Genomic DNA, 17,002 nt, shown 5'->3' with positions numbered 1-17,002 from the left:
ATGAATAGTCTATTTCATCATCATCACTAGACTCGTCCTCACTTGAAGAAGCATAAGTAGTATTTCGAGTACATACCTTTTTCTCCCTCGCCATGTGTGGGGGATAGATATCCCCCGGGTCCACTGAAAGGGTAAAAGACCTCACAAAAGGCCCAAGGGCCCAATAAATCATAAGGTCATTCTTTCGTGGGCCTGGGGAGAGACAACCAGCAAAGCAGAGCGACACGAGGCCGGACTGGAGCAAACCCGGACGACCCACAACGTCGAGCGAGAGACCGCAACAGAGATCCGACTTTCCCGCGCTGGAGCCCCCATGCAACGGAGCCGTGCGGGGATAAGTCGGCAGGGTTACATGGAGATAAACTCAAGCAGTTCACTATCTTTTAGCTACTCGTTGTTATCATATCCACATGTATTGCCCCACGATCGAGTATATAAGGCCTAGGGGGCCCCCCTTCAGATCGATCGACACTATTACTTAGCCACCCATATCAACTCTCTGCACTCTCAATTCAGGGAGCTCTCTTGTAATATTGCCCACCAAGCACACTCACCAGGACGTAGGGTGTTATGCATCACTAAGCGGCCCGAACCTGTAAATCTTGCCCACTGTCCCTCGTGCAATCGGCACGAACCATTTTGCTACAGTTGTCGACACTGTCCTACTCCTAAAAACACCTTGAGGGGCAACCACGGGTGTGCGGTCGGACCCAAAACACCGACAGCTGGCGCGCCAGGTAGGGGGTGTGTCGACGATCCAAGCTAGCTCAATGGCCGTCACCTTCTACAGCAAGATCACCCTGCGTCCCGGATCCGTATTCTGCTTCGGAACAATCTCATCCGTAGCGGATGAAGAGGGAACCCTACACCGCATTGCGGATCCGACGGAAAAGAAGTCTCCTCCAACAAACTCCAAAAATGCTGGAGAAGCGCAGCCTCCGACTTTCCGGAAAAAGATCGTCTCCGGAAAGTCAGGGACCGAGGGCCCGCTGACCCGGAGAACTCCACTGTCTACTTCCCCGACAAAAGAATGGACACAGATCACGAGGAGGAAGGAGACCAAGGGGAAGCAAGTCGTTCTTTCCGTTCCTCCGCCCTCAAAGGAGAACGGAAAGAAAGTCGCCGCGACGACAGTACCATTCTACCCCGACGTCCTCTTCATCGGGAGAGTGGAGTTGCCTACCGTCTCCGACGACGAGCCGACCGCACCCGGAGAAGAACCGCCTCAACGAGAATCCCGCCGATGGAGGAACCGACGCAGGAACATTCGACGACATCACGCAGCCGGAGAACGGGATCTGGAGCAGCCTGTCTCGTGAGACGAGGTCTCAAAGATAGGAGAGACTCCGGAAGAGCGCGTCTTCAGAGAACGAAGGAACTCCCGACGACGTGATCGCCGCCGGGCTCAGGAGCAAGCCGAGCAAGATGCAAGGCAACGCCGGGAGAATCCATTCTTCGGGCGCAACCTGAATCCCGACTTCGCCCGAGCTATGAACACGCCGAGCGAAATCGGAGGGGTACTAGCTCGGATAGCTGATGGACTCCCTCGGACTCCCGATGCTGAGGGCTACCGACGACTGTTCACCCAGGCGGCCAACCATCTTCTACCGCTCGCTCACCCGCCGAACGATCTACGACACGCCATCAACAGTCGCCGAGACGCGCGAAGCTCCATCAATGCTTCACGCGAACGTCGGCATGAGAACGAGATCCGCCGCCGGGAGGAATACGACAGGGATCATGGCATCCCAGCTCAAAGCCAGGCCACCAGAACCGAGTTGGCAACGGCCTCAACTGGCGGCACCACCCGGGGGCGGTCGAGGAACCACAACCACTACTCCCCTCCCCGGGACAGACATCATCCCCGACGACAGGAGGACACGTGCGGAGTGTCTGCTCTTACCCCGCGCCTTAGGGCCATCCAATGGCCTCCCAACTTCAAGGTATCCAATGTCGACAAATATGAACCTAAGCAAGATCCAGGGGGTTGGCTAGCCGTCTACACCATCGCTGCTCGAGCTGCTGGAGCGTCCGAAGACGTGATGACCGCATACTTACCCATTGTCCTTGGGCAAGACGCGCTGCAATGGCTGCGGCATCTACCCCGACACTGCATCGACGACTGGGGCGACTTTAGTCGACGCTTCACCGCCAAGTTCCAGTCCCTCTCCAACAAGCCGGCGCAACCGTGGGACCTCAAATCCATCAAGCGCCGGGGGGACGAGACTCTTCGGTCGTACCTCAAAAGGTTTCAGACCATGAGAAATTGTATCCCCGAGGTCACGGAGGCGGCCGTGATCGAGGACTTCTACAGAGGATCCAATGACTCGGCTTTCGTCCGAGCCATACTACAGAAGGCGCCGACTACCTCCGAGGAGCTGTTCCGGGAAGCCGACCTCTACATCACCGCCGACGAGCGGGCCTAGGACCTCATCGGAGGAGCAAAGCCCGCACCGGCAGCACCACGACGCAACGCGAACCAGCAACCTGACAAACGATGGGAGAAGAGGCCTCGCGAAGAAGTACACGCCGCCGGACCACCTGCCTCTCACGCCCGAGGAGGACCTCGTGGAGGCGAACGCACGCTGGACGACATCCTCGACGCCCAGTGCCCGTACCACAAGGACATGCGCCACACTCTTCGTAACTGCCGGGACTTCAAGCATTCCGTCGGACACGGCCGACCCTTCCAACCTCTACCTCCTCCTCCGCCGAGGGGAAGACCAGATGAACCACGACAACCCCATCAGCAGGAGGAGGGAGGAGGAGGAGGAGCTTTCCCACGCATCGACAGGGAGGTCAACGTCATCTTCGGCGGACATGGGTCGCAGGAGAACAAAAGGCAACAAAAGCTCAACGACCGCCAGATACTGGTGGCAACCACCGGTCCTCCCGCCCCATACCGGTGGTCGGAACACCCGATCACTTTCACTCGGGAGGATCAATGGCTCAACTTTGACCACCTAGGCAAATACCCGCTCCTCGTCGATCCGGTGATCCGAGAGAGCCGGGTAAAGAAGGTGCTAGTGGACGGGGGGAGCAGCATCAATGTCACCTTCCCCCGAACACTCCAAGGCTTGGGAGTTCACCTCAAAGAGCTCCACGAGTCGGACACCCCTTTCTTCGGCATCGTGCCGACGGAAGGAGAATACCCGCTGGGCCACATCTACTTGCCAGTCACCTTCGGAACTCCGGAGAACTACAGAACCGAATTCCTGAGGTTTGAAGTGGCGAACTTCGACTGTGGGTACAACGCCATCATCGGGAGGCCGGGGCTGGCCAAATTCATGGCTATCCCTCATTACACGTACATTATACTGAAGATGCCAGGACCGCAAGGAATCATAACTGTGCGCGCCGACTTCCAAGGCGCCGCAGAGTGTTTCCGAGTGGCCATCCAAGCAGCCCTCACCACCAAGCCGTCGACGGTTTCTTCAGCACAGACGAACTCTAAGCCTGAGGAGGACCTTACAGTACCGGCAAACGAAGCTCAGGCCGCGACCTCTATGCGGCCGACCGAAGAAACCAAGAGGATCAACCTGGGGTTCGCTGATGAACGCAAGACTGCCATCATCAGCTCCAGCCTGGACGACAAATAGGAAAGCGCGCTCGTCCAGTTTCTACAAGATAACCGAGATGTATTCGCATGGCAACCTGCGGATATGCCGGGAGTCCCGAGAGAACTGGCCGAGCACAAACTGAAGGTCTATCCCCAGGCAAGGCCGATTCGGCAAAAGCTACGTCGTTTCACGCCCGACAAGAGAGAGGCCATTCGCGCCGAGTTAGCTCGCTTGGTCGCGGCTGGATTTATTAGAGAGGTGTTACACCCCGAGTGGTTAGCCAACCCTGTTCTTGTACTCAAAAAGAATAAAGTGGATTGGCGCATGTGCGTCGACTATACTGATCTCAACAAACACTGTCCGAAGGATCCCTTCGGGCTCCCAAGGATAGATCAGGTGGTGGACTCCACCGCTGGATGTTCTGTGCTGTCTTTCTTGGATTGCTATTCCGGATACCACCAGATTAGTTTGGCGAAGGAAGATGAGGAAAAACAGCGTTCATCACTCCGTTTGGTGCTTTCTGTTATACCTCCATGTCGTTCGGCCTCAAAAACGCTGGAGCGACTTATCAGAGAGCCATCCAAACGTGCTTAGCCGATCACTGGGGCAAGCGTGTGGAGGCCTACGTAGATGATGTGGTAATCAAAACGGAGAATTCGGAAAACTTCATCGAAGACTTACAGCTGGTTTTCAACAGTCTGAGACGGTATAGATGGAAGCTTAATCCCGAAAAATGTGTTTTCGGAGTACCAGCAGGAAAGCTACTCGGATTCATCGTCAGCCACCGAGGAATTGAGGCTAATCCGGATAAGATTGAAGCTATCATGAAGATGGAAGCGCCTCGATCACAAAAGAAAGTTCAGCGACTTACTGGATGCATGGCAGCTCTGAGCAGATTTATATCCAGGCTGGGGGAAAAAGGTTTGCCATTTTACAAGCTACTCAAGAAGGTGGATAAGTTTCAGTGGACTTCAGAAGCACAGGAAGCTCTAGATGCGCTGAAGAAATTTTTGACAACGCCACCAGTACTGAAGCCACCCCAACGGGCTACGTCAACTCAACCAGCTGAAGATCTGCTACTGTATATCTCTTGCACGACTCATGTGGTGAGCATCGCGTTGGTAGTCGAGCGAGTAGAAGAAGGACATGCCTACCCAGTGCAACATCCTGTTTACTTCATCAGTGAAGTTCTAGGCCCCTCAAAGAAAAAGTATCCTCAAGTTCAGAAGCTATTATATGCAGTACTTCTAACTGCCCGCAAGCTACGTCACTACTTTGACGACCACAAAGTCATAGTAGTCACCGGTTTTCCAATAGGGGATATTCTTCATAACAAGGAGGCCATTGGCTGGATAGCCAAATGGGCTTGTGAATTGGGATCTCATGACATCGAGTTCCGACCTCGCACCGCCATCAAAACTCAAGCACTGGTTGATTTCGTATCAGAATGGACTGAACAGCAAGTACCAGATAACCCAGAGACTGCAGAAGTATGGCAAATGTATTTTGATGGCTCGCTGAGGTTGCAGGGAGCAGGAGCAGGAATTCACTTCACCGCACCTGGAGGCGAGCACCTCAAGTATGCCCTCCAGCTGCTATTTCCGGCCTCCAATAATGCAGCCGAGTATGAAGCTTTGATCCATGGATTGAACATCGCCATATCATTGGGCATCAAGAGATTGATGGTATACGGAGACTCTCTGGTAGTCATTAGACAGATAAACAAAGAGTGGGATTGTTCAAGCGATTCAATGGGAAAATACTGTACTGCCGTCCGAAAGTTGGAAAACAAGTTTGAGGGTCTGGAATTTCATCATGTAGAAAGAGATCGGAACACAGCAACCGATGTACTATCCAAGTTAGGATCCAGTCGAACTCAAGTCCCACCCAGAGTCTTTGTGCAAGAAATACTACAGCCGAGTATCTCAATGGATCAAACAGAGGAGTGCAACATTATACATCAACCCGAGCCCTGCACAGATGACTGGAGAAGGTCGATCATCAAGTATATAAAGAATGAGGAAGAACCAGACGACAAGAACTCGGCAGAGCGCATTGCCAGACAGTCGGCTCACTATACACTCATTGGGGAGACCTTGTACAGAAGGGGTGCGTCAGGCGTCCTCATGAAGTGCATTATCCCATCCACTGGGAAGCAACTTCTGGAGGAGGTCCATGCTGGGCAATGTGGAATACATGCAGCTTCCAGAACACTAGTCGGGAAGGTCTTCAGATCAGGATTCTATTGGCCAACAGCAAAGAATGACGCAGTCGAGTTAGTTCAGAGGTGCGAAGCTTGCCAATACTTGTCAAAACAACAACATCTGCCAGCACAGCAACTGCAGACCATACCAGTAACATGGCCTTTCGCATGCTGGGGACTGGATATGATTGGACCTTTCAAGAAAGCTCAAGGGGGATACACTCATGTATTGGTAGTAATCGACAAATTCACTAAATGGATAGAATTCAAGCCCATTGCTTCTTTAACCTCTGCTAAGGCCGTGGAATTCATACAAGACATAATATTCAGATTCGGGATACCAAACAGCATCATAACCGACTTAGGATCCAACTTCACGAGTTCAGAGTTCTTCGACTTCTGCGAGCAAAAGAGCATTCAGATCAAGTATGCGTCTGTAGCACATCCAAGGGCCAACGGGCAGGTTGAGCGAGCCAACGGGATGATACTGGAGGCACTCAGGAAAAAGGTCTTTGACAAGAATGAAAAGTTCGCAGGAAAGTGGATAAGGGAATTGCCCTATGTCGTTTGGAGCCTAAGAACCCAACCCAGCCGAGCTTTGCATGGAAACACTCCTTTCTTCATGGTCTATGGGTCAGAGGCAGTGCTACCCGCCGATCTCAAGTTCGGGGCGCCAAGGTTGATCTTCGAAAACATAGCAGAAGCTGAAGCCACCAGGCTGGAGGACATTGATGTACTTGAAGAAGAACGCCTAAACACGGTAATCCAATCAGCACGGTATCAGCAGACTCTAAGGCGCTATCACGACAAGGCTGTGCGACAACGATCCTTCTCAATAGGAGATCTCGTCCTCCGCCGAATTCTAACGGGGGAGGAACGACACAAGTTATCACCCTTATGGGAAGGACCTTTCATGGTAGCAGAAGTCACTCGGCCCGGATCGTATCGTCTCACTCAGATGGATGGCACAGAAGTTGGGAACTCATGGAACATAGAACACCTCAGGAAGTTTTATCCCTAGCTGTATTTCAAAAACTGCTGTGATGACGATGTACTCTGTAAAGTGGAAATATGTCGTCAATAAAAAAGATGTTTCAAAGATACTCAGTTCGTTTACGATTGACTTGCACGCTTACTTAACTCGGGGTGACCACTATGCCCTACTAACGGAGCAATCGACTTAAGTTGGCAGCAACTTAAGGCGGTGCAACATGCTCACGCTTACTTAACTCGGGGTGACCACTATGCCCTACTAACGGAGCAATCGACTTAAGTTGGCAGCAACTTAAGTCGGTGAAACATGCTCACACTTACTTAACTCGGGGTGACCACTATGCCCTACTAACGGAGCAATCGACTTAAGTCGGCAGCGACTTAAGGCGGTGCAACATGCTCACGCTTACTTAACTCGGGGTGACCACTATGCCCTACTAACGGAGCAATCGACTTAAGTCGGCAGCGACTTAAGGCGGTGCAACATGCTCACGCTTACTCAGCTCGGGGTGACCACTATGCCCTACTAATGGAGCAATCGGCTAAAGTCAGTGGCGACTTAAGCCGGTGCAACATGCTCATGCCTATGCAATTCAGGGGATGACTTCTATATCCCGCAAACAAATTTCATAATCATCGCGCGTCATTTCACCACTGCAAATCTACGAACTGATAAATTCTGAGACAATAAGAGAGTAATTATATCATTCGAATACTAAACTGATGTCCTCTAACAAATAATCAATCATGCTAACCGCGCACTCGAAGCACGCAAAATGTTTCTCTATTTCGCAATGTCTTTCTCAGGAGCGACCGACGAAGAAGGGTGACTCGAGGAATCAGGGGCAGCATTCACATCAGCCCTTATGTCTTCAGGAACAACCACGCCGGGTCTCCTCATCAAGATTCGTCCCGCCCGAATAGCCTTGTCCATGGCTCTGTCGCGCTGAGCTTTGAGAGTAACAGAAGTTTCTTCAGCAACTTTAGCAGCCAGTCGAGCAGTTTCTAACTCCTGGACAATGGATTTTTTGGAAGCTCGGAGTTCTTTGATGGTAGCATCTTTTGCTGATATCAATTGCTTGAGGCGGGTCACTTCGTCCGCAGATTCCTGCAGCTTACGGCGTTGATTGTCCAATTCCTCCATTATAAAGCGGTGACTCCTCTCCAAGATGGTCAGCGAGTTGCTAGAATCACGATACAATCTGTCAAGACTGTCACGAGAGGCAGCGAGAATACGTTTTTCTTCCTGCGAGCAAAAATCAACTCCTTCAAAAACCAAGCAAGTAATAGGAACACAGCAAGGCAAAGCACAGTTTTGTAAATTACCTTTTCAGAATCGAGCTGAGCATGAAGAGAAGAACTCAGTGCATTGGCGTCATCCAAAGCAGTAGAGACTTGACCCAGTTCAGTTTGGCTCTGAGAGTACTTCTCCTCGAAGTCAGCACACCGTTGGACCAATTCAGCCTGATCTCGGGAATGTTTTTCCTCAAGAGTTGAAATCCGCCGAGTCATTCCTAGCAAGAGATAATCAAACAAAATGGGGTCAGAAGGTAAAGCAGTCCACAGTGAAAGCAAAAAGAAGCAAAAAGGCACTAACCAGCGTTGGTTGCCTCCAATTCAGAGACGCGACGTTGAAGTGATATTGGATTCCAACATGCAAGAGATGAAGCTACTTCTGGGACGGAAGCACCCTGTAGCCTCAGCTGGCTAGCCATCCCGTCCACCAAAGCCTGATGAGGAAAACAGATGAGTGTAATGACAGCAGTTCATACAATGTGAAAATCAAGCTAAAATACATCACAGTACCTGGAGGTTGGAAAAGAACGAAGAGATTCCCAAATCAGGAGAGATCAGTTGATAATCAGGCGTGAGGCCACCACCCGAAGCAGCTTGCAATGAACCAGTAGGAATCAGCTTGGTGCCTTCAACAGAGCCAAACACTCGATCAGCGGGGATGCTGCCCTCTAAAGCGACTCCCTGGTCCATGGTTTGGGCTACCACCATACAGCCAGAATGTGGAGGAGATCCCGCATGAACATCCATGGAAGTACAGGAAGGAGACCCTGCCCGGGCACCCTCTGGGGCTGGGTCATAGTTTGCACTGCCCACTTGAGCCGGATCATCCCCGGCAGTACCCTCGGGGGCTGGGCAATGGCTTACACTCTTCACCTGAGCCAAGTCATCCCCGGCGACATCCTCGGGGGCTGGGCATGTGTCAGCACCATTCTTGAGGTCCAAGCTCTCTGCAATAACCACCTCTAAGGTTGACGGGCCCTCAGTTACTTCCATAGGACCAGGACGATCCAAGTCAGTCTCCCGACCCTCGAGATCGCGCTCTAAGGTCGACGAGGCACGGGATGACCTCAACCCAGCATCAGGCACGTCAGCGCAGGCTTCCATTGCACCATCATCTACTGGCTCCGATAACAAATCCTCTGGGACCATATCCTCAAGAGTCTGATCAAAGTTGGCCAGTGACAGTTCTTGCAGACCAATGAGGGCAGACAAAGCAGGAGAGGGAACTCCACTACTTTCACCACTGGCAATGAACTGCCGACTGTTTTTCCGAGTCAAAGGAACTTCATCTTCCTCCTCCTCGTCGTCCACGTTAGCAACACATGCAGCACACCCATTGGGATCAACAACAGATGGAGCACCCACATTAGGATCAGCAACAGAAGGGGCACACCCATTGGGATCAGCAGCAGATTGGGTACACCCATTGGGGTCAGCGTCAGTAAATTCAGTCACCGGCACTTCTTCAGCAGCAGGAACCGATGTACCAACGTCCCGATCCAAACTGGATACTCGCCGGAGGCGTCTCTTTTTCTTTTTCTGCTCATCAGCAGAAGGATCAGGTTGATTGGCTCGGCAAGGGCGCCTCGGGCGAGTACTGGTAGGCTTCTGAGTATCCAAAGTTGTATCAGCCTCTGGGAGGGGCGCCACTACCAACGCCCCAGCAGGAGCAGCGTCAGAAGAGTCCTCGGCCAGCAAATCAAGCATAGCGCTTATCTCTGCATCACTAGGGTTCAGGGGCACCTCAAAGTGGACTTGCCGTTCATCATCAGGAATCTCCCCGAGCGAGGCAACCAAGACACTAACTTCTTCAGCAGAGGGTCGCACTCTAAGACCCAAGCTGCCATCAGTGGCAGGTGGATTCGACACAAAAAAGGTGAAGGCTTTGGAAGGAGGCAGGTTCCAGGCCGAGTACGCCACTGGAGCACCAACATTTGACACTTTACCCCTAAGGATCATCTCTAGTCGACTCACCAAGTCTGCAGAAGGAATTCTTCTGTTAGTAACCCGAGTTGAGTCGGCTAGCCCTCGATACAGATAAGCTGGGTAGGCCCTGTCTTTCAATGGCTGAATATTCTTGAAAACAAAATCAGTGACCACAGCTTCAGCAGTCAGACCCCTCTCTTTCAGCAGTCCAACTTCAGCTAGCAACACACCTGCCTCATCTACCTCCTGATCTGTGGGAGACTCGGTCCAGCTTGGGGTGCGAACGTCCGGCTGTCTTCCCGACCGGGAGGGGAGAGAATTCCCATAATTCTCAACCATGAACCACTCCAGGCGCCATCCCTTAATACTGTCCTTGAGAGGGATCTCGAGATATTCAGTTTTCCTCCCGCGGCGCATCTCCAAGCTGGCACCTCCGACCAACTGATGTTGACCCCCGACCATCCCAGGGCGACAATGGTACAAGTATTTCCACAGACCGAAATGCGGCAGCACGCCAAGAAAGGCCTCGCATAAATGAACGAAAATGGAGATTTGCAGGATAGAATTGGGATTCAGATGGGTCAAGTTGAGGTGGTAGAAATCAAGGAGGCAGCGGAAAAAGGGAGAAATAGGAAGGCCAAGACCGCGGAGAAGGAAAGGAGCATAAACAACGGACTCATGGGTATCCTCAGTCGGGACAGTAACCCCATGGCAAATCCGCCAAGAGCAGAGTTCTCGCGGAGGAAGAACCCCGATGGACACGAGATGGAGGAGCTCGGGCTCAGAGATGACGGACATGTGGTTACCTGCGAAAGGCAGTTGGCTGTTGGGGTCGATTGGAGGAATCACCACAGCAGACGAACTCGAGGCTTTCCTTTTGGGCGCCATCTCGATTCTACCGGCGAGCAGAGTGGGAGGCGAATTGCAGAGGGGATTCGGAAGCGAGAAAGCAAGAACTAGGGCACGGAAAGCAAAGGCGGCTAAAAGCACAGCACTTATGGGATATTCTCGAGCCAGATACCGTTTCAAAAAGTGCCCAGTCAGCACCCGGCGGTTATTTCCAAAACACCGGCGTGCCACGTGATCACCCGGCAGTTATTTCCAGAACACTGGTGCGCCACCTCATCACTCGTCTATCATCCTCAAAGTGGCCCATGCAGCCTGCTATCACTCGGCGTTACCTCTAAAACGCCGACATCGTGTCAAGTCACTCGGCATTACCTCTAAAATGCTGACGTCACCCTCTAGTCACTCGGCGTTGTCTCTAAAACGCTGATATCGTGTTCAGCCGCTCGGCATTACCTCTAAAATGCTGACATCGCCCTCAAGTCGCTCGGCGCCGACATCGTGTCAAGTCACTCGGCATTACCTCTAAAATGCTGACGTCACCCTCTAGTCACTCGGCGTTGCCTCTAAAACGCTGATATCGTATTCAGTCGTTCGGCAGTTATCTCTAAAACTCCGATATTGTGTTCAATCACTCAGCAGTTACTCTAAAAAGCGCCGACACCATCTACAAAGTTACTCGGCGGCTATTCCTAAAAGCATCAGTTTGATGTCCGAGTTATTCATTTACTGTCTCAAAAGAATCAACTTCACAAACGAGCAATACAAGTCATAAAGGAGAAGCCAACATCATTCTTTCATTAAAAGGGAAGATAACGCACTTACAAATCAACTCTTTACGAGCTGATACTTCCCTACTACTACTACATTACATTACTACTACTACTACTGCTACACTACACTATACTATTCTACATTACTACTACATTATTCTAACTATATTATACTAATATCTAAAAAACCAGTGGCATCTAGCCACTGGCCCTGTTGCTGCCGCCGCCGCTGCCACCCCTGGTGCTGCCCCTGCTGCTGCCGCCCCGGTTGCTGCCCCTACTGTCACCGCCATCACCGTCCTTGCTGCCGCCGCCGTTGCCCCTGCCGCTGCCACTGCCGCCACCGTCACCGTCGCCATCGTCGTCGTCGTCGCCGTCGTCGTCGTCGTCGTCGTCCTCGTCCTCGCCGCCGCCGTCCGAGTCCTCCTCATCCGAGGAGTACTCCGACTCATCCGAGCCCTCGAGCCCGGAGCGCTCGACGGCCCGGATGTACGTCCAGACCTCCGCCGCGAGCCCCTGGGAGTCGTCTGAGTCATCAGACGACTCACGCAGGGGGACGGGAGCCAGAGACCCCTCCGACTCAGAGGAGAACTCCTCCTCTGAGTACTCCGAGTCACCAAACTCCTCCGATGGAGGAGTTGGCTCACGCTTGCGCTTGTTGTTCTTGCCCATGGTGGAAGCAGAAGGGAGAGAAGAGAGGGAAGCAGCAGAGAACAGCGAAGAGATGTGAAAAAGCCAGAGAGACAACGTCGTTATTTATAGAAGGAGAAGGCAACCGCTCACCTCCAACTACGGTCACTGAACAGTCGCAAAGCATTCAATAAGCACTTCAACCCGTCTGAAGACACGTCAGGCGGCTGACGCCGTTTCACGCAAACACAACACCCATTGGGACTCCAGTCAACAGCGCGGAAGATATGATTACACCCGCCGTCGCATCACATTACTACTCAGAAGCAGCCGGCTAAAACACTCAGCGTACCAAGTCGTCCCTTGCCCACACCCATTGGGGGGGACGCCCAGGAATTATCAGTATATTTTTCAAAACGGTCACATCTGTGCAGGGCATGCAGTGAATACCTCAAGACAAAAATGAGATATCAGTAAGGATCAGAGGAAAGCTAAATATAGCCAGTAAAGTACAAAGTATGGCCGACAGAAGCGATGTGAAGACTAGACAGAGAACGTCCATCAAACGTCCAATCAGTCGCAGAGCAAATAAATTGCACTACCTAGCAGGATATGGATGGATTGCGAACTCGGCTGCTAAAGACAAAATATATGCTAACCTCTGAAGCAAAATATTGATGACATAATGCTGACCTCCAAAGCATAATGCGAATAGCCTCATGACAATTTCTACAAACAGAAAGGATAATTTTCAGCAAAGAGACACAAAAGGAAGACCTTCGAATGGATTATCCTCAAAAATCCATTTGAAGGTCGGGGGCTACACCCATTGGGTGCACCTCCGGTGCACCCCATGGATTATCATCCCAAGCCAAGATAGTGCCGACTTCTAAGGCGTGGGACAAGATTAAAAGGCCAGCCCTCAACCAAAACGCAGGAGCACAAATGGAAATAATTTCTGGGGAAGACCTTCGAGTAGATTATTTTCTAAAATCTACTCGAAGCTCGGGGGCTACACCAATGAAGTTTAGAATCCCACGAATTGAAATGCCGACCTCTAAGGCACAAGCACGAAACTAGGCCTTGGTCTACGAGTGATCAAAGCAGGAGAAGACAACAGGAAGTCATTTTCTTCAAATCACCTACAAGCTGGACCTAGGATCTTTGGGCTGATTACCTCTAAATTAACCCAAAGATCGGGGGCTTGTGGGGGATAGATATCCCCCGGGTCCACTGAAAGGGTAAAAGACCTCACAAAAGGCCCAAGGGCCCAATAAATCGTAAGGTCATTCTTTCGTGGGCCTGGGGAGAGACAACCAGCAAAGCAGAGCGACACGAGGCTGGACTGGAGCAAACCCGGACGGCCCACAACGTCGAGCGAGAGACCGCAACAGAGATCCGACTTTCCCGCGCTGGAGCCCCCATGCAACGGAGCCGTGCGGGGATAAGTCGGCAGGGTTACGTGGAGATAAACTCAAGCAGTTCACTATCTTTTAGCTACTCGTTGTTATCATATCCACATGTATTGCCCCACGGTCGAGTATATAAGGCCTATGGGCCCCCTTCAGATCGATCGACACTATTACTTAGCCACCTATATCAACTCTCTGCACTCTCAATTCAGGGAGCTCTCTTGTAATATTGCCCACCAAGCACACTCACCAGGACGTAGGGTGTTACGCATCTCTAAGCGGCCCGAACCTGTAAATCTTGCCCACTGTCCCTCGTGCAATCGGCACGAACCATTTTGCTACAGTTGTCGACACCGTCCTACTCCTAAAAACACCTTGAGGGGCAACCCCGGGTGTGCGGTCGGACCCAAAACACCGACACCATGAGGCATGTATGACGCTCGTTAGGGAAGAGGGCCGATTTGTTGAAGGCGGTGGCGGCGAGTCCTTCGTTGTCGGAGTCGGACGACGAACAATCCGAGTCCCACTCCTTGCCAAGGTGTGCCTCGCCCTTAGCCTTCTTGTAAGCTTTCTTCTTTTCCCTCTTGTTCCCTTGTTCCTGGTCACTATCATTATCGGGACAGTTAGCGATAAAATGACCAATCTTACCACATTTGAAGCATGAGTGCTTCCCCTTCGTCTTGTTTTTGTAAGGCTGTCCTTTGTGTTCCTTAAGCGCCGTCTTGAAGCGCTTGATGATGAGGGCCATCTCTTCATCATTGAGCCCGGCCGCCTCAACTTGTGCTACCTTGCTAGGTAGTGCCTCCTTGCTTCTTGTTGCCTTGAGAGCAATGGGTTGAGGCTCATGACTTGGACCGTTCAACGCGTCGTCCACGTATCTCACTTCCTTGATCATCATCCGCCCGCTTACGAACTTTCCAAGGATCTCCTCGGGCGTCATCTTCGTGTACCTAGGATTCTCACGAATATTGTTCACAAGATGTGGATCAAGGACGGTAAAGGACCTTAGCATTAGGCGGACGACGTCGTGGTCCGTCCATCGCGTGCTTCCATAGCTCCTTATCTTGTTGATGAGGGTTTTGAGCCTGTTGTACGTTTGAGTTGGCTCCTCCCCTCTTATCATCGCGAATCTCTCGAGTTCGCCTTCCACCAACTCCATTTTGGTGAGCATGGTGACGTCGTTCCCCTCGTGTGAGATCTTGAGGGTGTCCCAGATCTGCTTGGCATTGTCCAAGCCGCTCACCTTATGGTACTCGTCCCTGCACAATGAGGCTAGCAACACAGTGGTAGCTTGTGCATTTTTATGAATCTGTTCATTTATAAATAAAGGACTATCCGAGCTATCAAATTTCATTCCACTCTCTACTATCTCCCATATACTAGGATGGAGAGAGAACAAGTGACTACGCATTTTGTGACTCCAAAATCCGTAGTCCTCCCCATCAAAGTGTGGAGGTTTGCCAAGAGGAATGGAAAGCAAATGTGCATTTGAGCTATGCGGAATACGAGAATAATCAAAAGAGAAGTTTGAGTTAACCGTCTTCTTTTTCTCGTAGTCATTGTCGTCGTCCTTTTGGGAAGAAGAGGATTCATCGTTGTCGTCGTAGTAGACAATCTCCTTGATACGCCTTATTTTCTTCTTCCTCCCATCTCTTCTTTTGTGGATCGAGCCCGAGTCAGTGGGCTTGTCCTCCTTTGGATCATTGACAAAGGACTCCTTCTCCTTATCGTTGACCACCATCCCCTTGCCCTTAGGATCCATCTCTTCGGGCGATTAGTCCCTTTCTTGAAGAGAACGGCTCCGATACCAATTGAGAGCACCTAGAGGGGGGGTGAATAGGTGATCTTGTAAAACTTAAAACTTAACACCACAAACTTGATTAAGAGTTAGTATAATGAAATCAAGTGAGTAGAGAGGAGAGCTCTTGTGAAGCACGATAGACAAGATAAGGACAAGCACAAGAGACACGAGGATTTTATCCCGTGGTTCGGCCAAGTACAAAACTTGCCTACTCCACGTTGTGGCGTCCCAACGGATGAGAGTTGCACTCAACTCCTCTCAAGTGATCCAATGATCAACTTGAATACCACGGTGTTCTTTTCACTTTGCTCTTTTCCCGTTTGCGAGGAATCTCCACAACTTGGAGTCTCTCGCCCTTACAATAAGAATCAATATGAAGCACAAGAGTAAGGGAGGGAAGCAACACACTCAAAACAACAGCAAATACGCACACCCACGATCAAGACATGAGCTTAAGACAATATCTCAAGGTTCTCACTAGAACAGAGCCCAAATCACTAAGAATGACGAACTAGTGCGCAAGAGTGAAGTGTGAATGATCAACAATGCTCAAAGGTTGCTTGGTGTCTTCCTCCATGCGCCTAGGGGTCCCTTTTATAGCCCCTAGGCAGCTAGGAGCCGTTGAGTGCATTCCAGGAAGGCAAATCTTGCCTTCTGTTGCCTGGCGCACCGGACAGTCCGGTGCACCACCGGACACTGTCCGGTGCGGATTTCTTTCCTTCTTTGGCGAAGCCGACCGTTGGCGCACCGGGCACTGTCCGGTGCCCCCTTCCGACCGTTGGCTCGGCCACGTGTCTCGCGCGGATCGCGCGGCCGACCTTTGGCCCGGCCGACCGTTGGCTCACCGGACAGTTCGGTGAATTTTAGTCGTACGCCGTTAATCACTTTCCGAGAGCAGCGAGTTTGCCTGAGCCAGCCTGGCGCACCGGACACTGTCCGGTGCACCACCGGACAGTCCGGTGCACCCAGACAGAGCTGACTATGGCTGAACAAAACCATCTTTAATTCCAACTTGATTTTTCCTGTTTCCAGCACTTAGACACAATACATTAGTCTCTAAAACAATGCACTAAGTCTGAGAAACATACCTTTATACTTGGTTTGTACTTTGTCCACCATTTAACACTTAGGCACTTGTGTTGGACACTAAATCACCAAAATACTTAGAAATGGCCCAAGGGCACATTTCCCTTTCAATGGGTAAGGTAAATATAGGTAGGGTTGGAGAATTGTTCCTATAACCTAAAAAAATGTTTTGCTGTTTTTTTTGTTTTTTTCTATTTTTAATTTGCCGAGTGTTTTGCAAAGTCTTTACCGAGTGTCCGAAAAAAGTACTCGGTAAAGAACCCTTTGTTGATAAAATATTTGCCGAGTGTAAAATAAACTTTGCCGAGTGTCTTAGACACTCGGCAAAGAACGCGATTCCGGTAGTGTTGAGAGCGGACAACAACCATGACTGTGTCCAACCATTCCCCATTTATATACTTTTCTATTGTATTTTACTATATCTCTTAAAAGATACTCCTCCTTACATATAGATCATCTTCAATTATTTCTGCCAT

The sequence above is a fragment of the Zea mays genome, chromosome 2 (genome assembly GCF_902167145.1).
Source record: "Zea mays cultivar B73 chromosome 2, Zm-B73-REFERENCE-NAM-5.0, whole genome shotgun sequence".
Classification (NCBI taxonomy): domain Eukaryota; kingdom Viridiplantae; phylum Streptophyta; class Magnoliopsida; order Poales; family Poaceae; genus Zea; species Zea mays.
The sequence above is the reverse complement of the archived record's forward strand: the minus strand, read 5'-3'. Positions refer to the sequence as shown.